The 27,438-nt window shown below is 36.2% G+C and overlaps 1 pseudogene; it reads left to right on the forward strand.

Moving 5' to 3' along the window:
* Positions 1-1,014: 1,014 nt before the first annotated feature.
* On the forward strand, positions 1,015-26,196 carry LOC105719575 (charged multivesicular body protein 1B2-like; annotated as a pseudogene).
* Positions 26,197-27,438: the final 1,242 nt, after the last annotated feature.

Here is a 27,438-nt window from a genome sequence, read left to right on the forward strand (position 1 = left end):
GGGTCTTTTATGCATGCACTGAGAGTGGCAAGACAGAGTAGATAAAAGTAATTTCAACTGAGAAAAAAACCTTTTTCAGGAAAACAAGTTTTATGGAGAGAAAAACATAAAGGCCTTTTTTTTTGAGACAGAGTCTCACTCCATCACCAGGCGCCAGGCTGGAGTGCAGTGGTGCGACCTCAGCTCACTGCAACCTCTGCCTCCGGGTTCAAGCAATTATTTTGCCTCAGCCTCCAGAGTAGCTGGGACTACAGGTGTGCGCCACCATGCCCAGCTAATTCTTTTGTATTTTTAGTAGAGATGGGGTTTCACCATGTTGACCAGGATGGTCTCCATCTCTTGACCTTTTGATCCGCCCACCTTGGCCTCCCAAAGTACTGGGATTACAGGCGTGAGCCACCCACGCCCAGCCCATGTAAAGGCCTTTTAAGTATACTGATAGCTTGGCTATCCATTTTAGGATATCCAAGCTGAGCACTTTTTTTAAAAGTAAGGGTGAGGGCAGAGGTTGGAATTTTAAAAATGTTATGCTAAGTTAAATTAAAGGATTGGGTTATATGCAGGAATTCCCTGTGATAATGAGAGGGATTTTTAGAGAAAGATCCAAGAAACTGTTCGATCTGCCACAAATCAGACATGGAGAAGGGAACATTAAAGTGAGCAATGCGTTTAAGCCTAGTCACTTCCTGGAGAGGGAGAAGAGCAGTGAAAGCTTGATGGGTTGGAGCAGTTTTTGAACCAGTGGAGAAGGAAGAGTGGCGGGGTTTAAGATAGAAGAAAACCTGAATATGGGAGACTTCTTGCCATTTGCCATTTCTGATGATAAAGTTGTTAAGGTCCCTGAGAATTTAAAAGTTAAAGGTGCCGTTTTTAAGCCATTGGCTGTTATTATCTAGTCTGTGTTGGGACCAAGCCATGTTGCAGTAGAAAATCAAATGCTTTGCATTTACAGTCCCCCGTAAGCCAAGTTTGGTGAGGTTGAGAAGACGACAGCCCAGTGGGGAGGACGTAGGAATGTGGGATTGTTTGGCACCCATGTGGCCTGGTAAGAGGAAGCTAAGGGTGTCTGTTTTGTTCTAGGTATTCCCAGACAACAGACAGAGACTTGGAACTTTCTTTCTGAAAGAGGATGGTTAAGTTGAGAAGGAACTGGGCATCCCCAAGATTTCCTCTAGCTTAGTCCCGTTGGTCCTCCGAGGACCTGGAGGGCAGTCAGGACTTTCTCCAGTACTGGGAAAAAGCCAGGAGAAGGCGGATCTTACCAGTTGGCTGAAGTGGTGTCCGATGTTGGATGTTCTGGTTGGAATCAGCAAACGGCCTCCCAGACTGGAGCCATGCGAGAGAGAGAGAGAGAGAGAATGAGAGAGAGAGAGAGAGAGAGAGAGAGAGAGAGAGAGGAGGGAGGCTTAGGGAGCAAAATACCCATTGCCAGCAGTTGGAGATGGAGGTTTTGAGAGCCTACTGGGGAGTAGCCTCAGCCCAAGCCTCGCTATTCCCTTAAGGTTAGTTGTTCTCATGCTAATTACTTGAAAAGTAAAGTGAGAGAAAAGATGGGATGAGAAGCTAGAGACCCTCAGGATCTAGGAGTTAACTCAGGATGAGCTGCCATTGCCCACTGCTTCCTAGGTTGCAAGAGAGCCTCTGCCCCCAACACCCATCCCAGGTTATGGCACCAAATGTAAGAATTAAAGAAAGAGGAATGAAACATGAAAAATAGCTTGACAGTCAAGGACAGGTTTCTTTTTTTAGAGAAAACAAACTTGAGAGGGGCTTCTGGCCAAGTTAGGTTAGAGCCCACTCTCTTACAGATTAAAAGTTTTTTAAGAATTTAGGGTGGAAGAGTTAATCAGAGGCTTGGACTGCTCCTTGTCTCTTTGTTGTGCTGATCTGTGGGAGGGAGTTTTGTGTCTGTTCCCACATATCTTTCTGCAACTGCAGGCATACCCCCTGAAGTCTGCTTTTAGCTTGCCTATATTAGTGCACCTGAAGGGAAAGAAATGTGCTTATTAAGGTCAACTGTTTTACTGGGGCCCATTGTATGAAGGAGAAGTTTGGCAGTTACCAGGAGACTTGCCCCCTGCCTCCCTCTGTGCCCAAGCTGTCTTATCTGTATTTTACTGTCTGCTCTTTCTGGCTGCTTATAGTTAGAAGTGATTTCCTTGAAATGCATGAGGCTAGAAAGGGAACTGGAACTTAAAGTGGCAGTATTTGTCCAAGATGATGGTGCTCCTGCTCTGTCAGTATCATAATTCAGCTTTTAACTTTAATGACTTTTTCTGTAGAGAGCAATTATATTGGGGAGATAATTTAGAAAATGAAAACAATGAAGGGAAAAATATATTTTTCATCTACATCAGTGATTCTGACCTTCAATGGAGTTGGATTTTCCCTCCCTTACCCCAAGTGACTTTTGGCAACATCTGGAGATGTTTTTAGTTGATACGACTAAGAGGAGAGGGTGCTACTGACATTTAGTGGATAATGGCCAGGGATGCTGCTAAATTACCTAGAATTTTTAGGACAGCCCCACAAATAATTATCTGGTCCCAAACTGAGAAACCTTGGCAAACCCTCTGTGTGTGTGTGTGTGTGTGTGTGTGTGTGTGTGTGTGTATACATATACATATATGTGGGTATGTATATAAGGACATATAACTTAGTCACCAAGCTGAAATTGTTAAATTTTACAAATTTAAGGTATATTTTATATTAAAATTACCCAGAAACATATACATATACACTTATTTACAATTCTAGGTATAGCTAATTTATAACCTGGAAACTGCTCAGTGTAGCAAATTTATTCCTCTCATTATCCATAAATATGGCATTGAATTAAATCCATGAAGCCAGTGAGAAATGAATAAGATAGCTTAATTTATTACTTAGTTTTGGTAAATTAAACAAATCATTCTTGTTTTCTAATAGCAATATTATCAATCCAAAAGTCAGCCCTTTAAACTGTATCGTGTGTGTGCACTTTTCAAAAAAAAAAGGAACACCCCATGGTTTTTGTAGATGTCCTAAAGAAATACAGAAACAAGATTTTAAAAAGTACATTTTACCTTTTTTCAGAGGCCATAAAATGCTTTGAATCTTTAGGCATTGAATTAGAGCCATGGAGCCACTGAGAGATGAACAAGATACTTTATTATTTAGTTTTGATAAATTAAACCGTTCTTGTTTTTAATAGTGGTACAATCAATCCAAAAGTCAGCCCTTTAAACCAATACCTTAGTGATTTAGTCATTACACAATTTGGTTGGTTTTTAAATAATTCACAGCACTTTGTCATATTTATGTGCATATACTTCATATTTGTTTTTGTTTGTGACATGAAAATGAAAGATTTCTGGTATTATTCATTGTGGTCTTACTTACGGGAGTGTTTTTCTTCCTACAATTTTATGATTTTTTTTTCTTTTTTAATTAAAAAGTTTTAAGCTGGGCACAGTGGCTCAAGCCTGTAATCCCAACACTTTGGGAGGCCGACGTGGGTGGATCACAAAGGTCAAGAGATTGAGACCATCCTGACCAACATGGTGAGACCCCGTCTCTACTAAAAATACAAAAATTAGCTGGGTGTGGTGGCGCGTCTGTAGTCCCAGCTACTCGGGAGGCTGAGGCAGGAGAATTGCCTGAACCTGGGGCGGAGGTTGCAGTGAGCCGAGATTGTGCCACTGCACTCCAGCCTGGCGCCTGGTGACAGAGTAAGACTCTGTCTCAAAAAAAAAAAAGTTTTAAAATAATTTTAGATTTAAAGAAAAGCTGTAAAAATAGTACAGCAAGTTCTTATATACCTTCTACCAAGCTTTTACTAACGTTAATGTCTTACAGAACCATAGTATAATTATCAGCATGAGGAAATCAACATCACTGCAAGATAAATAACTAAACCACAGATCTTACTTGGATTTTACCAGTATTTCCATGAACATCCTCTTTCTGTTCCAGGATCCAATCAGGATCCTACATTGCATTTAGTCACCATATCTTCTTAGTCTCCTCTAGTCTGTGACTGGTTATTCAGTCTTTCTTTGCTTTTCATGAATTTGACAGTTGGAAAGTACATTAGTCAGTTATATCAAATGTCTCCTAGTTCAGGATTATCTCATGTTTTCTCTTGAGTTGATTGTTTTTGGCAACCATGCCATAGAAATGATGCTAATACCCCTCTCAGTTTATCATTTCAGAAGGTAAATTATATTGAAATGTTTTATTAATGATGATGTTAACCTTGGTTAAGTGGTATCTGCCAGGTTTCTCCACAGTAATTTCTCCTCTTATAATTAATGGTTTCTATTAATTTGATTTTTTTAACAGAAAACAGGTGTAGAATAAAGAAATTGTTCCAGTTCTCAAAAGCATTGTGACTAGTTGGTTAATATTATATAATCTTATCTAATACGGTTTATAATTTTAATACCTCGTTTGCAGTTAGTTATGTTGGGGAAATAACTTTTTGAATAGCCTTAACCTTTCTTTTCAGAACCATTATTTAACTTGAAGTTTGCTGCAAAAGAACTTAACAGGAATGTCAAGAAATGTGAGAAAGAAGGAAAAGCTAAAAAGGCCAAGATTAAAAGGTAAGGGACTTTTAAAATACTTACTTTTTTAACTCATGAAATGAGCACAATTAATCGTGGAAGAATGATTAATTATACACAGTTTATTTCTTGTAAAGAAAGATTAAACCTTTAGCATTCTAAGCCAAGAATCTATTTAAATAAATTCTTTATTATCCTACATAGTTAATAATGGATGTTTTTCAAATTACTATCTTTAAATGTTCATTACTATTTGTATATGCAATTATGGCCCGCAAGGCTAAGTTGCAACTATGCTGTGTTACCTACATCTAAAGACTGTCCTTCGTTTATAGCTAAAACCACTTTCTATGAAGTATAGGGCCTATATCTAAGAATAATATTCAACATTTTTGACTAATTTTTAAATTTTTATAGGTTCTAAAGTTTTATATCTAAACATTGCATTCATGTTTACTGTGATTTTTGTATTTGCAAGAAGGATTCACAGAACTCAATGTATAGTTGTACTTATACCTATGACTTGTTAGAGTAAAAGGATACAAAGCAGGATCAACAAAGGGAAAATGTATGTAGGGTGAAGTCTGGAGGATCCAGACCCAAGCTTCCAAGAGTCCTCTCCCAGTGGAGTCACATGGAACGAGCTTATTTCCTCCTGCTACTTATCATGACACATGTGAAATGTCTACCAGGGAAGATCCCCTGGGCTTAAGATCCCAGTTTTCATCAGTAGTCAGTCATATTGGCACATTCTGCCTAGCACATACCAAAATTCCAGATCCCCAGAAGGACGTCAGGTGTTTGGCATAAATCACCATTTTTTGTACAAACAGTTTAGGTACAGTGAGCCACTCTTATCAGTTCTGGGAATCTTCTCTAAGTCCAAGTTCCTAGATGCCAGCCAAGTGTCAAACTTACAAGTAGGCCTACCTAAAGATATTAGGATAAGGTATGCTATGTTAATTCTTTTCTGAACAAGTGTATTTATAGACCTATTTGTAGTTTGGTATTGCCTTAAATATTCAGATATATAATAGTGTATATCTAATCCTTAAACTGAGTCACTTACGGTATTTTGTCTATACTCTTGAGAAAACTTTATGAGAGGAAAACTTCTGGAAATGGATATGGAGGTGTTCAGGATGAGTCTGGAGTAAAAGTAAACTTAAAGTTGATGTATTAAGATTATCCCTTTGCGTGGCCCAAATATTGCAAAGAAAGAAACCCCAGAAAGGCTTCTGGTCTAATGTTTTTGTATACTGAGGAGTTTAACAGTTATCACAAACCTAATATATTCCAAAACTAGAATGCTTGACTTCCACCCATTTACACTAAAACATAATCACTACTGTTCTGCTGCGGTATTTACCATTTTAGTCGATAGCAACTCTACATACATTTGTTTAAGTCAGAAGCCAGGGAGTCATCATTAGTTTACTCTTTTACCCCACATCTAGTTCATAGCAAGTCTACCTTCAGAATATATCCTGAACCTGACTAGGTCTCACCACCTCCATTGCTAATGTCCTAACCCAAATTACATCATTTCTCGTCTGCCCTACTACCCTCAGCTCTCAGCTAGTCTCCCTGCATCCACCATTGCCCCCTGTGGTCAATTATTTCCTCAATAGCCAGAGTGGTCATTCAACAGTAGATCATAATCATGTCATTGTGCTTCTTAGAGCTCTTCAGTATCTTCCCAATACATCTAGAACAAAAGCCAGAATCCTTACCATTCCCTGTTAAGCTCTAAATGATCTGGCCCTGCGTGCAAATCCAACCTCATCTTTTACTACTCTCCCCTTTGGTCATTCTGCTCCAGCACACAGTATCACATTTTTCCTGAAACACATCTAGCTTAACCTTGTCTTGAGTACTTTGCATTAGGTATTTCCTCTTCCTGGACAGACTTTTTTTTTTCCTTTAGATTTTTGCAGGGCTGTTTCCTTCTGGCCATTCATTCTTCAAACTAAATGTCATTTCCCTCAAGTTATCTTTCCTAACTACCTATTCTAAAGTGGCCTATCTAATCTATTACCCTACCCTATTGTCCTGTTTTATTCTCAATAAAGGACTTGCTACTAATATCGTTCCCTTGTTTTTTTCATTTTTTTTCTTTTTTTTCGGTCTTTTTCTACCAGTAGGGACCTTGTCTTATTCAGTTTTGTATCCCCAGTGCCTGATATATAATAGATATTCAGTGAGTGTTAGTAGCTATATGGATGGATGAAGGGACCTGCCTATCCCCCTTGCTATTATTTATATTGTGATTAGTTATTTTTTGAAACATAATTTTTTAGATTAATAAAATAGTATTCTATAATATTGATACAAATTACTTAATTTTCCTTTTATTATTGGACATATAAGTGATAGCTAACCCATTTTTTGTTACTTTAAATACCACAATAAGTGAACATTCTTTTTTTTTGGCGTTTTTTTAAAAGTGGAAATTTATTTGAAGTAACATACAGAAATCATACAAGTACAGCTGCTTGATGAATTTTCACAAATGATGTAAGCATTTAGATGAGAAAACAGAATTTATCAGAATATAAGAAGACGTCTTAGGCCCCCTTAACAGGCACAACTCCCTTGAAAGTAACCTCCCTCTTGACTTTCAAACACCATAGTTTAGTTTTGTCTTTTTTTGAACTTTTACATATGTGGATTTACATGGCATGTACCCTTTTGTGTCTGGCTTCTTTTGCTCAGCATATATGTGAGATTCATTCATATTGTTAAGCATAATTGCAATTTCTTCAATCTCCCTTCTATGTCGTGCTAAGATTTTGTCTGGGGTTACACATAACCTATAGATAAATTTGGGAAGAATTGCTATCTTTATAATATCAACCTTTCCAATCCATGAGCATAATCTATCCTTTCATTTATTGAGAATTATTTAATTTTTCTTAGTGTTTTGTAGTTTTCAGTGTAAGCACCATTTTTTTTTTTTTTTGAGACAGGGTCTCCAGCCCAGACTGTAGTGCAGTGGGGTGATCACAGCTCACTCTAGCCTCAACTTCCCAGGCTCAGGTGATCCTCCCAGCCTAACCTCCCTCATAGCCAGGACTACAGGCACACACCACCATGGCCAGCTAAATTTTTTTGTATTTTTTTGTAGAGATGGGGTTATAAATCTTCATGTTAATCTGATTGTATCCTTAGTATGAGTTCCTAGAAGTAAAATTGCTGGGTCATAGAGTATATTTTGATTGTTATTTACATATTGTGAAGTTGTTCAGTTTGAAAGAGAAGAGAATCCACCTGACTTGGTGATATTTCCACAGTCCATTTATTCTTTCACTCTCCTAAATGGCAGTTTTATATTTTTTCTTCTCTTTTTAAAACCTCAAAAAACTCCTCTCCCATTCTCACTTTCAACTAATGACCATGCTTTCTATTTCACTGAGAAATCTCTGCCTACTATACCTACCCACATTTGGGCCCAGAAACTCTCCCTTCCCTTCACACAGTAGATGAACTGTCCATACCCCTAGCAAAGGCCAACTCCTCCATTGTGTACTAGGTCCCATCCCTCTCTCCTACCAGATGTTACTGCCCTAGCAGTTCTCCCTCCCGCATCACCAGTTTTACTCTTTCTCCTGAATCAATCCTATTCAGCATACAAACATCCTTAAAGCTTTAAAAGCTGTCTCCTGACTGCATTTCAACCTCTTGCTACTCTGCCTTCTCTTTGCATTTCTAGCAAAACTATGAAAGAACTGGCTATATTTATTAACTCTTTCTAACTCCTCTCCTTTCATTCTCTGCTGTACTCAATTCATTTAGGGTTATACCACCACCATGCACTGAAATTGAAGCTTTTATTTTGGTCTAATGGTCAGTTATCTACCACTAGCTTTTGCCACAATATGACTTCCCAATGTGCATCTCTAGCCTAGCCTTTTCCCTTGAATTCTAGACTCCTCTATCCACCTGCTTATTTGATGTTTTCACTTGGATGTCCAAGGAGCAGACCAAACTTAAAACTGAAGCCCTTATGTGACATCCTTTCCAATATGGTTTTTCTTAAGTCAGTTAAAGGTAATTCTGTTACTTAGACAAAATCAAAACCAAACATTACTGGAGTGCAGTCATGTTTAGGCCCTATATTTTTTCATACTCTACATCTGATGTATCAGCAAATTTTATCATTTCTACCTTTAAAATGTATTCAAAATCTAATCACTTCTCACCATCTCTAATGCACCTATCTTGATCCAAGCTATCATTATATCTTACTTCAGTGAACTTCTAGTTTGTCTCCCTTTTCCTGACTCTTGTCCCCTAAGTACTATTTTAATACAACAGCCAGAGAGAGCATTTTAAAAACAGAAGTCAGATCATGTCACTCGTCTTTTCAAAAGAGTTTCTTGGTCTCATCCTACTTCAATTAAAGCCAGAGTCTTAAAATGGCCTGTAAAGCCATATATGATCTGACTGTCATCTGTTTCTTCTCCCCTTCATTCACTCTGTTTCAGACACATTGTACTACTGTGTAAGTGACACGTGCTTGTATAAGGTCCCTTTTTTTGCCCTTTTTCTTCCTGCTGTGCTGAAGATCCATGAGACTAGCTTCTTATTTTCCTTCGGTAGAGTTAAAACTATTTTTTTTTCAGGTATTTACTTAGATGTTGCCTTCACAGTAAGTCTTTCTGGGCTATCTTCTATAAACTTTCAACAACCTCAATCCTAAGTCTTCTTATCCTCATTCCCTGCTCTGTTTTTTACTTCCTGACACCTACCACTGCTTAACATACTATCCATTTTAATTATCTGGTTTATTGTCAGATTCTTTAACTAGAATATGAGCTCCAAAGCAACAGGAGTTTTTGTGTTTTGTGTTTTTTGTACTGAATTCCAAGTGCCTAGAATATTGTCTGGCATTTGTTAGATGCTCAATAAGTATTTGAATAAGTGAATGTATGTATATAAAGACAGTTACCTCTAGGATCTGAGACTGGACAACTGGGGTAGGAAGAAAGCCTGATTATTAGCTATATAGCCCTTTCTACTTGAATACTTTACCCATGTACATACATTTCTTTTTTAATGTTAATTTCAAAACTAGCTAAAATAAAATAATTAGGCACCAAACAAAAATATTTTAAATATGTTTAAGGAGGAAAGAGGGAATACTTCAGTAAATGATATTAGAGAACTATAGATCTCTACATTATACTTTTCACCAAAATAAATGCTAGATTTAGTAAATAAGAGAAAAGATTAAAATGTCAAAATTACCTTGAGATGTCAATGGATATTTTGAGCATAGTAAAAAACCATAAGAGAAATACCTGACTGTAAAAGAATTCGACATTTTTATATCAGACAAACACAAAACGAAAAGTCATCCAACAATCTAAAAAGACCATTTATAACAAAAAGTTAGTAATTTGCATATGAAATGTTCCTGCAAATCAATAAGGAAAAGCCCAAGAAAGATGGACAAAGACACAAATGGTTCGAGAAAGAAGTACAAATGGCTAAGTGTAAAAAAGTTTATCTTCACATTTAAGTAAAGAAATACAACTATCTACCACTTTTCACCTCTCAGATATATCATAATACCTAATATTGATGACTTTATGCAAGAGAAGCAGAAACCCTCTTATATTGCTGGAAGAGATATATCCCTACCAAAATTTGATGTGGGACAATTAAAATTCTGCATACCTCTGCATCCAGTAATTCTGAATCTGGAAACTTATCTTATGAAGGTACTTGGAAAGTGTGTAAGGTTGCATGTACTAGTGTGGTCATCACATTGCTCTTTATATTATTGAAGAATTGAAAAAAATATATAATAATCAGGGATCCAATCTTTGTTGTCAAATTTCAGTCACTTAAAAATTTTTATTTATTTTTTATTTTTGTGGGTACCTAGTAGGTATATGTATTTATGAAGCACATGAGATGTTTTGATAGCATGCAATGTGAAATAAACACATCAAGGAGAATGGGTTATTCATCCTCTCAAGCCTTTGTCCCTTAAGTTACAAACAATCCAATTGCTTTCTTGGTTTTGCCATATTGGAGGACCATGTGAGCTATTTATTTACTTTTTTAAAAAATTGACTTACTTTTTTTTTTTTTTTTTGAGATGGAGTTTCGCTTGTTACCCAGGCTGGAGTGCAATGGCGGGATCTCAGCTCACCGCAACCTCCGCCTCCTGGGTTCAGGCAATTCTCCTGCCTCAGCCTCCTGAGTAGCTGGGATTACAGGCATACGCCACCATGCCCAGCTAATTTTTTGTATTAGTAGAGACGGGGTTTCACCATGTTGACCAGGATGGTGTCGATCTCTTGACCTCGTGATCCACCCGCCTCGGCCTCCCAAAGTGCTGGGATTACAGGCTTGAGCCACTGCGCCCGGCCAAATTGACTTACTTTTAACTTTAGCCCTGTCCTAAGATTTTATACCAGAAAAAAAAACCATGGATTTATGTCAGTTATATTGTTTTCATACACACATTTAAATAAATTCATAGAAAAGAAACTAATGTCTGTGTAACATGTATAATTTGCTGTACCATCAGTAGTGTTCATAACACATGAAAACCTTGGTTAATGGTATATTCTTACAGTTCAACCTTTAGAAATAATGATGTAGTTATATATTTTTAACTTTAAAACATTTTTTTTTAAAAAAATATATATATATGTGAGAAAACAAGTTCCAAAACAGTATGCTCTACATATGTATTTTTGTAATGTATTTATAAGGTAATAAATATGTTTATGCACTTGGAATGCTCTATGCTAAAATATTAACAGTGGTAATGGCTCTGTGATGTTATGGGCAATTTTTCACAGTTTTACGTTCTAATTGCTTTTTTTTTTCAGTTGCCCAGGCTGGAGTGTAGTGGCATGATCTCGGCTCACTGTAACTTCTGCCTCCTGGGTTCAAGTGATTCTCTTGCCTCAGCCTCCTGAATAGCTGAAATTATAGGCACATGCCACCACACCTGGCTAATTTTTGTATTTTTAGTAGAGACAGGGTTTCACCATGTTGCCCAGGATGGTCTCAAACTCCTGACCTCATGATCCACCCACCTCAGCTTCCCAAAGTGCTGAGATTACAGGTGTGAGCCAACATGCCCGGCCTATGTTCTAACTTCTTAAACTATCAATGAATATATATTTTCTAATCATAAGATTAAAAATTATGGGACTATACATTCTCCTAATAATTAAGGGCATAATTATTTCCTAAAAAGCTAATTATAAGCTCTTACAGATTGTAAGTTAATTTGGGGTTATTTTCCTCTTTTTAAAATATTTGTACTTTTGCTCTCTGTCTTTGCCAATATTTACTTTTACTCTTTGTTTTTGCCTTTATTTACTTTTGCTCTGTTTAAAACAGGCCATTCAAAAAGGCAATAAGGATGTTGCAAGAATACATGCTGAAAATGCAATCCACCAGAAAAACCAAGCAATCAGTTTCTTAAGAATGAGTACTAGAGTTGATGCTGTGGCAGCCAGAGTTCAGAATGCAGTAACAATTGGCAGGGTAAGACTTGACATCTGTAAATAATAAGAACTCTTGATTTAAGTTTAATAAAAGTATTGAGCTATCAGAACTCTACATTTGTTGCAGGGTGCTACAGGATGCTGGTAAAGGTACATCATATTCAAAGTACTTAGTGAGGAAAGTGATTTTGGCAGTAGATTTTGTAAAAAAACTTTTAAGTTCAGGGATACATGTGTAGGCTGTGTAGGTTTGTTTCATAGGTAAATGTGTGTCATGGGGGTTTGTTGTACAGATTATTTCATCACCCAGGTATTAAGCCTAGTACACATTAGTTCTCTCCCTCCTCCCACCCTTCACCCTCCAGTAGGTCCCAGTGCACATTGTTCCCCTCTATGTGTCCTTGTGTTCTCATCATTTTGCTCCCATTTATAAATGAGAGCATGTGGTATTTGGTTTTCTGTTTCTGCATTAGTTTGCTAAGTATAATTGCTTCCAGCTCCATCTATGGCCTTGCCAAGGACGTGGTCTCATTCTCATTCTTTTTAATGGCTACATAGTATTCCATGGTGTATATGTACTACATTTTCTTTATCCAGTCTATCATTGATGAGCATTTAGGTTGATTCCATATCTTTGCTATTGGGAATAGTGCTGCAGTAAACATACGTGTACATGTATCTTTGTAGTAGAATGATTTATATTACTTTGGGTATATACCCAGTAATGAGATTGCTGAGTCGAATGGTATTTCTGTCTCTAGGTCTTTGAGAAATCACACCACACTCTCTTCCAAAATGGTTGAATTAGTTATCTTTTAATGAAGTGAAAAGTCAAAGAAATTAGATAGCCAGTGCCTAGACTATAAATACATAACATTGTATATTTACTATTAAAGAAAAGGTAGACAAGTTTCATAAGTTGATTTGTAAGTAATATATTTAGGAGACTAAAAAATGTTGAGACTGCATATATCATAGGATACTGTTTGTTTTTATCCTCCAAACAGGTAACAAGTCCATGTGAGGCGTAGTTAAGTCTATGGGTGTTTCATTGAGGAAAAAAGTAAAAAAAAAGGAATTATATTATGTTCAGATAGCATCTTTTCAGTGTAAGTTTTTCTAATAACCATATTTATTTGTACAGACTACTGCCTTAAAGGATAAATTCGAACACCAGTTTGAAACACTGGATATTCAAACACAGCAAATGGAAGATACAACGAGTAGCTCTACAACCCTAACAATGCCGCAATTAAGTACAGCTTCTCTACCTAGAATAACTCTTTTAAATTATCCCACTTCAAATTATAATGGTATTGTGAGCCTAAATGATCTCTAGAATGCTAAATAAACATGGCATGTCTTCAGAATGATGGTAGGAAGTTACTGCTCATCTTCCAGATTTCTGAGGAGGCATTTTCCCTAGCTTGGTTTGGAGTTCTGGAATTGTACTGTACTGAATCTCATGTCTAGAGTCTAGATCCGGGTTTTGTCTGACTGCTGGTGATACTTATTGATAAAGGCAATTGCACTAGAGGCTCCCTAAGGCCAGTTGGTATTTGATATTATCCCATGCCTCAGCTAGTTCATCTTATTGCAAATAATCTTATGTTGCCTACCTACTCTTTAGGTGTTTTTTTTTTTATTGTACTTTAGGTTCTGGGGTACATGTGCAGATCATGCAGGATTGTTGCATGGGTACACACATGGCAAGGTGGTTTGCTGCCTTCATCCCCCCATCACCCACATCTGGTATTTCTCCCTTCAGTATCCCCCTGACCCTCCCCACCCCGCGCTGTCCCTCCCCTAGCCACCCCCAACTGTCCTCAGCGTGTGATGCTCCCCTCCCTGTGTCCACGTGCTCTTTAGGTGTTTTATGTATGCATGAGTCAGATGTGAACCAAATAGAAAATACAAGATGAATTAATTTTCAGAAGACTAGGATGTTCTCTAAATCTGGAACCTGGACAGAGACCTCCTACAAAGAAAATTAAAATTTGAAACTAGTTTATATGTGATATGTGCTAGAAACAAAGTTTTGTAAAATTTATACATTCAGATAGAAAATTTATTTCATTATCACTCTTCTCTTTGATCCCAGCACCTATCACATGGTTAGTCCAATGAACAGAGAACATGTTACTACTACTTTGGATGCTAATATGGAAAAAATATGATTTACAAAGTAGATTAAGAAGGAATCGACAACTGTCCATCAACATTTTACCACAAACAGCTCTTCTCACAAAAAGGTAAACAGTGAAAGAATAACCTTATAGTTAGGGTTTGGAGTTAAGAAGAAAGAATATATGTATATATCTTAAAGTGAGGACATATTTAACCATTCTTTTATACCCTCCCTTAGAGCTTTGTTCCTCAAAGCGTATAGGATAAGATTCAGGAACACTCTTACCACCTGGAAGCTCATTAGGAATATAGAATTTCAAAGCCCCACCTCCAGATATATTGAATCAGAATCTTCATTTTAATGAGATTCTGATGTGATTTATAGGCATGGAGTTTGAGAAGCACTCTCCTAGGGTTTCTGATTCTTATTCAGTTACCTTAGGACATCCTGAGGTGATTTTATATCAGTCAAGTTTAGAAAACACAACTGCATTTGAAAGGTGACTTGAAGTCAGGACACTTGGATTTATTTTTTTTCTTTTTAATCTTTTAAAAAAATTATAATTGACACAAAATTGTACATGTGTATGGAGTACAGTGTCAGTACATGCATATATTGTATAGTGTTTAAATCAGCATTATTGTCATATCCATTATTTTATATGTTTATCACTTTGTGGTAATGGCATTCAAAATCTTCTATCTATCTTAAAATATACACTACGGTATTATTAGTTGTAACCACCTTACTGTATAACACCAGAACTTTCCCTTTCTGCCAGACTAACTCTGTACCCATTGACAAACGTGTGCTAGTCCCTCATTTTACCACATCCTTACCATCCCCAGCCTCTGGTAACCACTATTCTACTCTCTGCTTTCGTGAAATCAGCTTTTTGAATTCCACAGGTTAGTAAGGTCATGCAGTGTTTGTCTTTCTGTGCCAGGTTTCTTTCACTTAACCTTATACCTTGCAGGTTTATCCATGTTGAGCAAATGACAGGATTTTATTTTGTTTTATGGCTGAGTAATATGTTCTATTTTGTAGATATACCACATTTTCTTCATCTTTAGATGAACCAAGTTGATTCCATATTTTGGCTATTGTCTGTGGGATTGCAGATATCTCTTTGACATACTAATTTCATTTTACTTAAATATATACCCAAAAAAGGGATTGCTAGATTATATGGAAGTTCTATTTTTAAAATTTTTTGAGGAAACTACATACACTTTTCCATAATATCTGTACTAAATTACATTCTCACCCGCAGTGCATAAGAATTCACCTTTCTCCATACCCTCACAAGCAATTGTTATTTTCTGTCTTTTTGATAAGAGCCATTCTCACTGGAATGAGGTGATATTTCACTGTGGTTTTAACTCACATTTCCCTGATGATTACTGCTATTGAACATTTTTTCATATACCTGTTGGCTATTTGTATGTCTTTTGAAAAATGTCTATTCAGGTGTTTGCAACTACGTTCTCCCATTCTGTAGGTATTTTCTTCACTGTATTTTTTTCCCATGCAGAAGCTTTTTAGTTTGGTGTAATTTATTTATTTTTACTTTTGTTGCCTGTGCTTTTTGGTTTGTTTTTGAGACAGGGTCTTGCTCTTTCACCCAGGCTGGAGTGCATTGTGTGATTATAGCTTGCTGTAACTTCGAACTCCTGGGCTCAAGCAGTCCTACTGCTTTGATTTCCCAAGTAGCTCAAACTACGCAAATGTCCCACTACACCCAGCCAATTTCAGTTTTTTTTTTTTTGTAGAGATGGTGCTCTCACTATGTTGCCCAAGCTAGTCTTGAATTCCTGGCCTCAGGTAATTCTCCCATCTCAGCCTCACAATGGTGCTTTTTAAAAAACTATATTTGAGAGTACGAATGCAGTTTTGTTACCTGGATATGCTGCATATCCAGCATCAGCAATGCCTGAGCTTTCAGTGTAACCATCACACAAATACGTCTGTGCTTTTGGTACCTTATTCAAAAAAATCCTTGCCCAATCCAGTTTTATGAAGCATTTTCCCTATGTTTTATTTTAGTAGTTTTATAATTTAAGATTTTACATTTATGTCTTTAATCCATTTAGAGTTATTATTTATATATGGTAAGAGATAGGAGTCTAGTTGTATTCTTCTACATATGGTTATCTAGTTTTCCCAGTTCCACTTTTTGAAGAAACTGTTCTTTCCCCAGTGTACATTCTTAGTGCCTTTGTTAAATACACATTGGCTGTGAACATGTGGATTTATTTCTGGTTTTTCTATTCTATTTTATTTATCTGTATGTTTGTTTTTATGCCAGTAACATGCCAATTAGGTTACTAAAGCTTTGTGATATGTTTTAAAGTTAAGTAGTATAATGGCCCCAGCTTGGTACATTTTGCTCATGATTGCTTTGACTATCCAGGGTCTTTTGCATTTCCATATGAGTTTGAAGATTGTCTTTTTTTTTTTTTCTGTTTCTGAGAAAGTCTCTCTCTCCTTGATGTTTGAAGGATAGGCTTGCTGCATACAGTAGTCTCAATTGGCAGGGTTTTTTCTTTCTTCAGTACTTTGAGTATTTCATCCCATTTCCTCTTGGCCTGTAAGGTTTTTGCTAAGTCTGTCACCAGACCTATTGGAGTGCCTTTGTATGCTATTTGCTTCTTTTTGTCTTGCTGCTTATAGGAGCCTTTCTTTGCCTTTGACCTTTGAGAATTTGATTATTTTTGTCTCAGGTGGTCTTACTTAGGTTAAATGAGCTTGGTAGTCTTTGACTTGCCTGCATTTGCATATATTTGTCTTTCTCTAGGTTTAGAATTTTTCTGTTATTTTTTCTTTGAATAAGCTTTCTACCCCTTCTTCTTTCTTTATTCCCTCTTGAAGGCCAATAACTCATACATTTGCCCTTTTGATGCTATCCCATAGATTTCATAAACATTTTTCATTCCTTTTTCTTTTCTTTCCTTTCTGTTTTTTCAAATAGCCTGTTGTCAAACTCACTGGTCCTTTGTTTTCCGTGATTAATTCTCCTGATAAGACACTAATTCATTTCTTAAATCTCATTCACTGTATTTTTCCATGATTACTGTTTGATTTAGTATTTCAATCCCTTTGTAAAATTTCTCTGATACGTTTCTGCATTGCTTCTCTTCGCTTTTGTGAAGTTTGTTAAGCTTACTCAAAACAGTTGTTTTGAGTTTTCTGTCCGAGAGGGCACACATCTCCATCTTTCCAGGGCTGTTTCTTGTTATTTTAGTCTGTTTGGTGAGGTCACATTGCTCTTAACATTCTTGATTTTTGGGAATATGCATCGATGTCTGGGCACTGAAAAATTATATATTTATTCCAGTCTTTGAAGTCTGGCTTTGTATGTCCTCATCCTTCTTCAGAAGGCTTTCCGGGAATTTAAATAAACGTGACTGACTTTTGAATTCACTAAGCTTGTGGTCACTGCAGCAGTTTTAGCACTAGAGGGTGCCCTAAGCTTAGGTTTGCTGCCACTCTCTTGAAGACTTTGAGGTCTCCAGCCCTAATAGACTTGGGAAAATTCAGGGAGAATTCCTTGGGCAAAGTTTCTTACCAACTTCTTTTCTCTCCAAGTAGGAAGTCTTCATTCATGTTACACTGTCTGAGGCTAGGGGAGGGGTGAAGAGGACAGTCTGTGTCGTATGCAGCTGATGTCACACTGTGTCAAACCAAAAGCCTCAGACCAGTGCATCTCCAGGGCTTACTCAAGGACTGCAGTTGTGACAGCCTTCCTGCCACTGAAACTTATTCGGAGCTGGTGGCTACTTTTGTCAGCTGTTGGTGAAGCAGGCTGGGACTTGGGTTCATCATGTTGGGACCACAGATTCCCATCTGGCCTGTGACAGATGTAGGAGCTCCATCCTTGGGCACGAGCCTAGAATGAGGGGCCTTAGTGTTCTGCTTGGTGCTGTTTTTTACTGTGGCAGGCTGGTACTGATTCCAAGGTAAAGTCCCATGCACACTTCCCTCTCCTTCCCCCAAGCAGACAGATTGTCTCTCCACTCTGCTGCCTACGGTTGCAGAAAGTGTAATTTAGGCAGTGCGAGACTCGCCACCCTCTTCATTGCATCTTTTCTTGTAATTATTCTAAAACCAGGTAGTATGACAACTCACCTTGTTTCTTTAGCTCTTATGAAGGTGTTTGTTTACTGTTTTTGTTTGGCATGGATAGTTTTTCAATTTGATGTTCCTACAGGGGGCGTGATTCCTGTAAGGTTCTGTTTCACTATCTTGGTGGCTTGGACTTCTAGTCATCACTCTGCTTCTAATTAAATTTGGGACCTTGAATCAGATACTGACTACCCTGGGGCCTCAGTTTTCATAACTGTAAAATGTAGGAGTTGGATTTGATGATATCTGAAGTGCCTCTCAGTTTATTCGCCTGACATTCACTGAGCAAGTTCTCCTGTCAGATACTGTGCCAGGTGCTGGAGACATTCAGATATATATAAAACATTAGTCATAAAAACTTAACCAAAATTTACAGCAGAAATGGTGAGCGATCTGGTTGAACACACTTAGTTGCCCAAATTCTCACATCCTGCTAATAAGTAGTAATTAGAATGCAAATTGGCACATCCACTTTGGAAAAGCAATTTGGTAATATCTACAGTCTGTTCTCAACATAGAAACAAGAGCAATTCTGTTGCACAAGTCAGATCATGTCATTCCTCTAAAATCTTTCAAGTGGTTCAACAGTTTTCTCGATAAAAGCCAGATTGTTTCCAAAGGCCCATAAGGTTCTACATGGTCTAACTTACGCTGATCTGTCCTGACCTGTTACTGCTAATCAGTCCATTCAGACACCTGGATTTCTTCTTATTTGTCAAACACACTAAGTATATTTAAGCCTGAAAGCCATTCCACTTGAAATTTCTTCTCCCTTGAATGTTCTTTCTCTAGACATCCTTGTTGCTTACTATCTTGCATCCTTTAGATCATTTTAAGTCATTTTTATAGTGAGGTCTTTCCTGACCATCCTACTTAAAATTGCATCAACACTGTACCTATCATGCCTCCTATTCTCTACCTTCCCCGCTTTGTTTTTCTCCACTGTATATATTGCCTTCTAATATACCATATACTTCTTTAAAAAATGTATTTGCCCTCCTTTCTCATGTACACACTAGAATGTAAGCTTAATGAGGGCATATTTTTATCATCTTTGTTCACTGAGGCTTCCCTAGCACATAAAATATCTGGCACATAGTAGATGTTCAGGATTTTTGAATGTTGTTGAATAAATCACAGTATATGAAAATGTATGTAACCTAGTACTTCCAAATTTATACATGAAGCAGCCCCTACATGTGTAGACAAAGGTATATATATATCTTTCTATATATACACACATACACACATATACACATACACATGAGAATGTTCATTGTATAATTGTCTATAATAGGGAGAAATTAAGAAAACTCTAAATTCCAAAAATAGAATGGATAAATAATATTAAGTCTATTTCTGTGTTGCAACATCATACAGTAGTTAAAGTGAATGAACTAGATCTTTAGATATAGCAATATAATCTTACAAGGTTGAGTGAGGAAAGAAAGTTATGGAATAAAATCATTGTATAATACAATTTAAGTAAATTTTCGAAGCACAAATAATGCTATTTTAGATATGAAGTAAAACCAAAATGTTAATGCACATAGGAATCTATTATTTCATGAACTTTTTCAGTATTTTGGAAATATTTTAAAAGTGAATGAAAGAGAACAAGAACTAAGGCCCGACAGCAACATTAGTGATTTGCTTAAAATCATACTCATTGTTAATAGTAAAGCTGGGACCACATCTTAGAATTTCCACTTGTATATTAAAAATATTTTTTATAACTTTAATAAAAACTACAAGAGTTTTTTATTATTAATCAGACTCTATTCCCTGAGAATGCCTATATTTTAGTAAATATCTGAATACTTATATTTTATTCATCTCTGACATTTGACAAAGTCATCCTTAATATCAGATTTACATCTGGCAGAAAGAACAATTCTGATTATTTTACTCCAAAAGTTAAATCTATTATATACACAATAAAAGCAAAGTAGGTTAGATTGGAGCTTTTATAAATTGGTTCACTTTCACTTGGAGAGATCTATATTACTCAGATTTAAATCATATGTGAATCTCACTGCTAATATTTTTCCATAACCTCATAGTTTTAAGAATTAGAATTTAGTATTATTCAGAAAAAAATTTATATTCTGAAATTATGCAGCTCCCTCTGGTGGTACAAAATATTTTTTAAATGCTTTCTTTCAAAAAATTAGAGTCCAATTTCCCTCTTTTATAACAAAACCAAAAACCATGCTAAAAGCAAATGCTATTAAAATAGAAATCTTCATTTTCTTATTCTAGATCCAAATGGGAATGCTGCTTCAGGAAATCTCAGATGAAGCTAGGTAAGAAGTTATCCAGGTGATTTTGGAAAATTTTGATTTAATATCTAGAGGTTCTAAAATTCTGTGATACAGATGAAAATATTTCTCTTTACCACAAATTGTTAGAGTTAGATTTTTGACCCTAGAATTCAGTGTTTCAAAGGACTTAAACAGTTATTCAATTCCTTGCCATGCTTATAAAAATCTGACTTTGTTTCAATCATCTTTGCATTTTCTTAAAAATCTCTTGAGATAGACTTATTTAGAGTGTGAAAATAAATTGACAAAGATGATGAAAGGAAGCAGGAGTGTTTGAACATTTGCGTAATACTTACTGTGTGCAGCATATATGAAATATACAGTTTTTTTTTATAAAAAGGAACTTCCAAAATAATTCTGCTATGATCAGGCCATTGAGTGATAAGTCTAGTTTGAGTACTGCAAACTGAGCAATATGTGCAAAATGTCCAAGGGATTCAAAAGACAGCAATATTACATATAATAATTTGGTTTTTCTTTTAAGTAAATAATTCATATCCTTTTGTGGTACTGCTATTGGAAATAGGATGTGTAATACAAGCTGTTTATTTTAGGCCCTTTATGTCTTGGAAGAATGACTTATCCATGATATCTTTACTATAGAAGTCATGTTGTACCATTATTCTCTGATGTAATGTTTAGTTCAAGATAATGTAATAGTAAAGAATAAAAGTTGATGCGAATGTTTTATAATTTCTTTTCAAACATAGAGTACTAGTTTGAAATGAAGCTTAGTCTTATTTTGTTCTTCTCTCCTTGAAAGAGAAGATTTGAAGACATCTGGAAAATAAAGTTGATGAATACTACTCTTCTGTCTAAGCTAATACCTAATTAGAATAAATAGTTAAGTTTATTGACTCTTTAGATCACTAATATATTACTAGAGAATTAAAATCAAGATTAATAAATTAAAAATCAGGTTTGTAACGTTCGGGAACAGGGCTGTGGTTTAAGTTGTACACTACTTTGTTTTGTTAGTATCCAAGAATAGCCCATATATGCAGGGGAACAAGAAAGGTAGTTTTTGTTAAGTATTGTAACAAAGGCGTTGTGTGTCAGAAAACAATCTTCAAAACATTGTCTTTATAAGAGACTAAGCACTTATGTCTGTTTCTGCTAAAGACTAAATGAGATGATTTGGCTTGAAAATACAGCAAGGGAAGTCTTATAAAATGAATGCTACCACATTATAGCCTTATTGACCCTCAGCGGGAAATGAAATCAGTAGGCAACTTTTTTATAAGGTTTAGAGCAGGATTTCACAACCTCGATACTATTGACATTTTGAGATGGATAATCCTGGGGGCTGTCATGTGCATTGTAGAATGTTTAGCAGCATTTCTGGCCTCTACCCACTGGATGCCAATGGCACACCTTTCTACAGTTGTGACAGCCAAACATGTCTCAATACATTTCCAGATGTTCCTTGGGGTAGTAGGGGCCAAAATCAAGAGACTAAAAATGTCAATGTGTGGTGACTGGCAGTAGAAACACGTATAACCACTAATGTTGAAACACCAGTGCCCATCCTTAAAAATGTTAAGTATCCAGTTACTGATTGAGTTAGTAATTCCCCCAACTAAATTTTATATCTTTACTTTTTCAATAAAAATCTGTCTACAGCATCTCATAATGGGCTGGACACAGTGGCTCATGCCTGTAATCCCAGCACTTTGGGAGGCCAAGGCAGGTGGATCACCTGAGGTCAGGAGTTCAAGACCAGCCTGGCCAACATGGCAAAACCCCATCTATACTAAAAATTTAAAAATTAGCCAGGCGTGGTGGTGGTGCGCACCTGTAATCCCAACTAATCAGGAGGCTGAGACCGGAGAATCACTTGAACCCAGGAGGTGGAGATTGCAGTGAGCCAAGTACATGCCACTGCACTCCAGCCTGGGTGACGTAGTGAGATTCTGTCTCAAAAGAAAAAAAAAGAGAATATCATATGACTATTAATGCCATTATATTCCTGTAGTATTTTCATGCTGGAGTTGGCATACACTCCACTGGTTTAGAGACAAACAGAAAGGATAATTTATGCACTAGAGGAGTGGTACAGTAGAGATTAAAATCATAGGCCTTGTAGACAGTTAAACCTAGATAAAAATCCTATGTCTATCACTAGAGTGATCTCAGACAAGTGTACTTAACTTTTCTGAAACTCAGTTATATGGTTGAATGCAAATAATGATTCCTGCTAATGGTAGCTCAGGAGCTAAAAACTGAAATTGAAGTTAACTGAAATATTAGGTATGGATCCTGAGGCTAGAGTTATCTAGCTGTTTTATCTTTTTTAACATATTAATTTTCTTTTACAGTAGGAAACGGAGTAATCTTCAGTAAATCTAACATATTGGATAACCATTAGTTTGGTCTTTTGTGCTGAGGACCAGATCACTTCCCAGTGTTATCTTTTTTTTTAACTTTAAAAAAAAATTTTAATTTAAATAAGTAATTTTTACAATAATTATGTAACTTTGAGTTTTAGACCAGAGAACTGAAATACAAGAATAGATTACATCAATCTTTCCTATGGCTCTTGGTTCACAAATTTCCGTTATGTTTTCTTTTATTTATACGATTGTGTTTTGGTCTGACATCTATCTATCTATCTACCTACCTACCTACCTACCTACCTATCTGAGATGGATCTATCTATCTATCTATCTATCTATCTATCTATCTATCTATCTATCTATCTCTCTATCTATCTAACTGTCTGAGACGGAGTTTCACTCCTGTTGCCCAGGCTGGAGTGCAATGGTGCGATCTCGGCTCATCGCAACCTCCGCCTCCTGGATTCAAGTGACTTTCCTGCTTCAGCCTTCCAAGGAGCTGGGATTACAGGCATGTGCCACCATGCCCAGCTAATTCTGTATTTTTAGTAGAGATGGGGTTTCTCCATGTTGGTCAGGCTGGTCTCGAACTCCTGACCTCAGGTGATCCTCCCGCCTCCACCTCCCAAAGTGCTGAGCCACCGCGCCTGGCCAGGTCTGATTGTTTTCTAAACCTGAAAATACAAAATGGTCTGGCTTTGAAATGACCTTCATTAAATATGAGAAATAATTACTCTTCTCCTTTTATTTGCATCCTTTATTAAAAAATTAAGTTATATATAGAAAAATGTACTGTTTTTAACATAATGTTCTGTATTAAAAAATGCAGTCATGTCACCACCAAGCAATCAAGATATAGAAATTTCTGTCATTTCTCAAAGCCCCCTGCCCCACCCTAGATCTGTTTCTGCCTCTATAGTTTTGTCTTTTCAAGAATGTATAATGAAATCATATAGTAGGTAGTCATGTGCATCTGGTGTCTTTGACTTTGTACAATGCATATGAAATTTGACCATGTTCTTTTTTTTTTTTTGAGACAGGGTCTCCCTTTGTCACCCAGGCTGGAGTGCAGTGGTGCAATCTCAGCTACTGCAGCCTCCACTTCCTGGGCTCAAGCAATCTTCCCACCTCAGCCCCCCAAGTAGCTGAAACTAAAAAAGGTGGACCACCACACCCAGCTAACTTTTTGTAGAGATGGCGTTTCAACATGTGGCCCATGCTGGTCTCAAACTCCTGAAGTTCAAGCATTCTGTCCGCCTTGGCTTCCCAAAGTGCTAGGATTACAGGCATGAGCCACCACACTTGGTCCAAATTCATCCATTGTTGTTCTGTCACCAGCTCCTTCCATTTTAATTGCTGAGAAGTATTGTGTTGTATGAGGTGCTGCAATTTGTTTCTATACATTTATCAGCTGACAGATATTTTAGTTATTTGTAATTTTTAGCAATTATACATGCTACAAACATTCAAGAATAGGTTTTTATGTGAACCTAAGTTTTCATTTCACTTGGATAAACACTCAGGAGAGGGGCTGCCTTGTCATATAAGTGTATATGTAACTTTATTTAAAAACTGCCTAAATATTTTCCAAAATGGCTGTGCTATTTTGCATTCCCACCAGCAATGCATAAGAGTTTCAACTGCTTTGTATCCTTTTAGCATTATTACTAGTTATTACTGTTTTTTTCTTTGGCCTTTTTATAGGTTTGTAATGCCATCTTATTGTTATAATTTACATTTCTCCAATGACTAAATGACTAATGATAATGAATTTCCTTTTTTTTTTATTTTTGCTGATTTTTTAAATTTGTTGGTTCTTTTTTTTTTAATTGCATTTTAGGTTTTGGGGTACATGTGAAGAACATGCAAGATTGTTGCATAGGTACACACATGACAGCATGATTTGCTGCCTTCCTCCCCTTCACCTATATCTGGCATTTCTCCCCATGCTATCTCTCCCCACCTTCCCACCCCCCACTGTCCCTCCCCTATTTCCCCCCAACAGACCCCAGTGTGTAGTGCTCCCCTCCCTGTGTCCATGTGTTCTCATTGTTCGACACCCGCCTATGAGTGAGAACATGCAGTGTTTGATTTTGTGTTCTTGTGTCAGTTTGCTGAGAATGATGGTTTCTAGGTTCATCCATGTCCCTACAAAGGACACAAACTCATCAGTTTTGATGGCTGCATAATATTCCATGGTGTATATGTGCCACATTTTCCCTGTCCAGTCTATCATCGATGGGCATTCGGGTTGGTTCCAGGTCTTTGCTATTGTAAACAGTGCTGCAACAAACATTCATGTGCATATGTCCTTATAGTAGAATGAATTATAATCCTTTGGATATATACCCAGTAATGGGATTGCTGGGTCAAATGGAATTTCTATTTCTAGGTCCTTGAGGAATCGCCACACTGTCTTCCACAATGATTATTATCTTTTATGTCATAAAATTACCATCCACATGGGTCACTTTTAGGGCTCAACAAAAATACTTTGTAATTAGTAAATTCATTATCTTAAGGTAGACATTCAGAAGATATTTAAGCTCAATTTATATTTATAAAATTGAACCTGTTTTATTTTTATGTAAACTAAGGTAAAATGGAAGATGGAACATTCAAATTTACAATACATATTAGATAAAGAAGAACAATGCCTATATTAACATTCATATGCTAATTATTTTTAAGTTGTAGCCTTGATCTCAATATGGAGCTACCACAAGTTCAGACAGATTCTGTTGGCACAAGTGTTGCTTCCGTGGAACAGGTAGAGGTTGGATTTTATCTTTGCTGGTGCGTGTTTGATATGTATATAAATGATTTAGGAAATACATGTATATATAATGTATATAAATTAAGCATTTTATATAAATTAAACATAAGTAAATTATATTTACCTTTAAATTCAACTTTTTCTTTTATAATATTTTTCTACTTTAATATTATATTATAAATTAGAAAAATTTGATCAGCCTTTAGCTCTGTAATGATGGGAATTTTCTAAATGCATGCATGTTTTATTTGGAGGTTGAATTTGCTTCCCTTCATAGCTTCTGCTCTATTAAAGTCTTCATTTTTTCTGAAAAGTTTAAAAAATTAAACTCTTAAAGTTGGTTTTAGTGTGGATTTTTGAGGCAGAATTTTAAATCATATTTAAAATGTTAGTGTTATATATTTTTCACTGCCTTGGTGACTTGTAAAATTTGCTTTCTGCAGGATGAACTATCACAGAGATTTGCTCTTCTCTCTGATTGAATGTAATTTAAAGAGCTGCTGCTTCTGTTTGCTTCACTTGCTTCTGAAACATTCTTTGTATGTATAGATAAGTTGCACTCTACTTACACTAAAAATACTATATACATCAGAATGCTTTTTTGCTTAAACAGTTTATATATAATGCTTTCTTTTGCCTTGCTGTACTTTTTAATACATTAAGAAATTCCAGGGAGTTTCCATCTTGACAGATTTTATATATAGTTATACATATTATATGTAAAAGTGTGAGAAATGTATTTTTGACAGAGCTAAGCATTAGCTTCTTGTATATTAACCATCTTCCTCAAAATTTTAGATAAAAAATTCAGCACCAAAGTACTACTGAGTAAAGTACTTTATACAGTAGAGAGTACAGAATAAACATTTTAGGATTTTAAAAATTCAAAGTAGTTTTAAATCTGTCTGCAGTGAGATGTGATACATAAAAATAAAAGCATGGAAACATGTTTACTTAATGTTTACATAGTCAAAAACACCTCATTTAGTGTCATACAATGGGTATGGGATATTTTTGTTTTGCGTTTTATGTTTTTGTTATCCAGGCAGAAATGCAGTTGACTTTAATCTGTGTTTATCAGAATTTAAATTTAAATTATTCTTAGAATTTTCACCCAGTAATTTAGTGACTATTTAAATTCCTTAAATTAAAAAAAAAATTTCCATTGAAAATGTTCCTACATAACTAGAAAAAAACTGCAACATTAAACCAAAAAAATTAAGGTTTGTTCATTTTTACAATTTTCTCTTTGCTAAATATCATTGTTAAGACTCCCATAAAAATTTAACTTTTCATACTGCCAGTGAAATTGTGAAACACATTTTAATGCTTCTCCTATTTCTACTCAACTCTTATCATGCTGAATTTGTATTGTATTTTATTTTTAGTAGAGATGGTGTCTCACTATATTGGCCAGGCTGGTCTCAAACTACTGACCTCAAGCAATCCTCATGCCTCAGCCTCCCAAATTGCTGGGATTACAAGGTGAGCCACCACACCCAGCCTGTATTTTAAAAGGAGGTAAATTCACATGGTATTACTATCATTTACTTATCATACACATTTTTTCATAAGATTGTTGATTGATTTCCAGGATTCTTAACCTATGTTTTTAATCCGACCAGCAAAATAACAAAGAACAAAACTGAACCAACTCAAGTTACATGTACTAGAATTCCTGGTTAAATGCATTCATTCTTTTAAAACAACTCTTTAATAACTGG

Source organism: Aotus nancymaae, unplaced genomic scaffold, assembly GCF_030222135.1.
Source record: "Aotus nancymaae isolate 86718 unplaced genomic scaffold, 86718_ANA_hifiasm-v0.15.2.pri h1tg000004l, whole genome shotgun sequence".
In the NCBI taxonomy this organism is placed as follows: Eukaryota; Metazoa; Chordata; class Mammalia; order Primates; family Aotidae; genus Aotus; species Aotus nancymaae.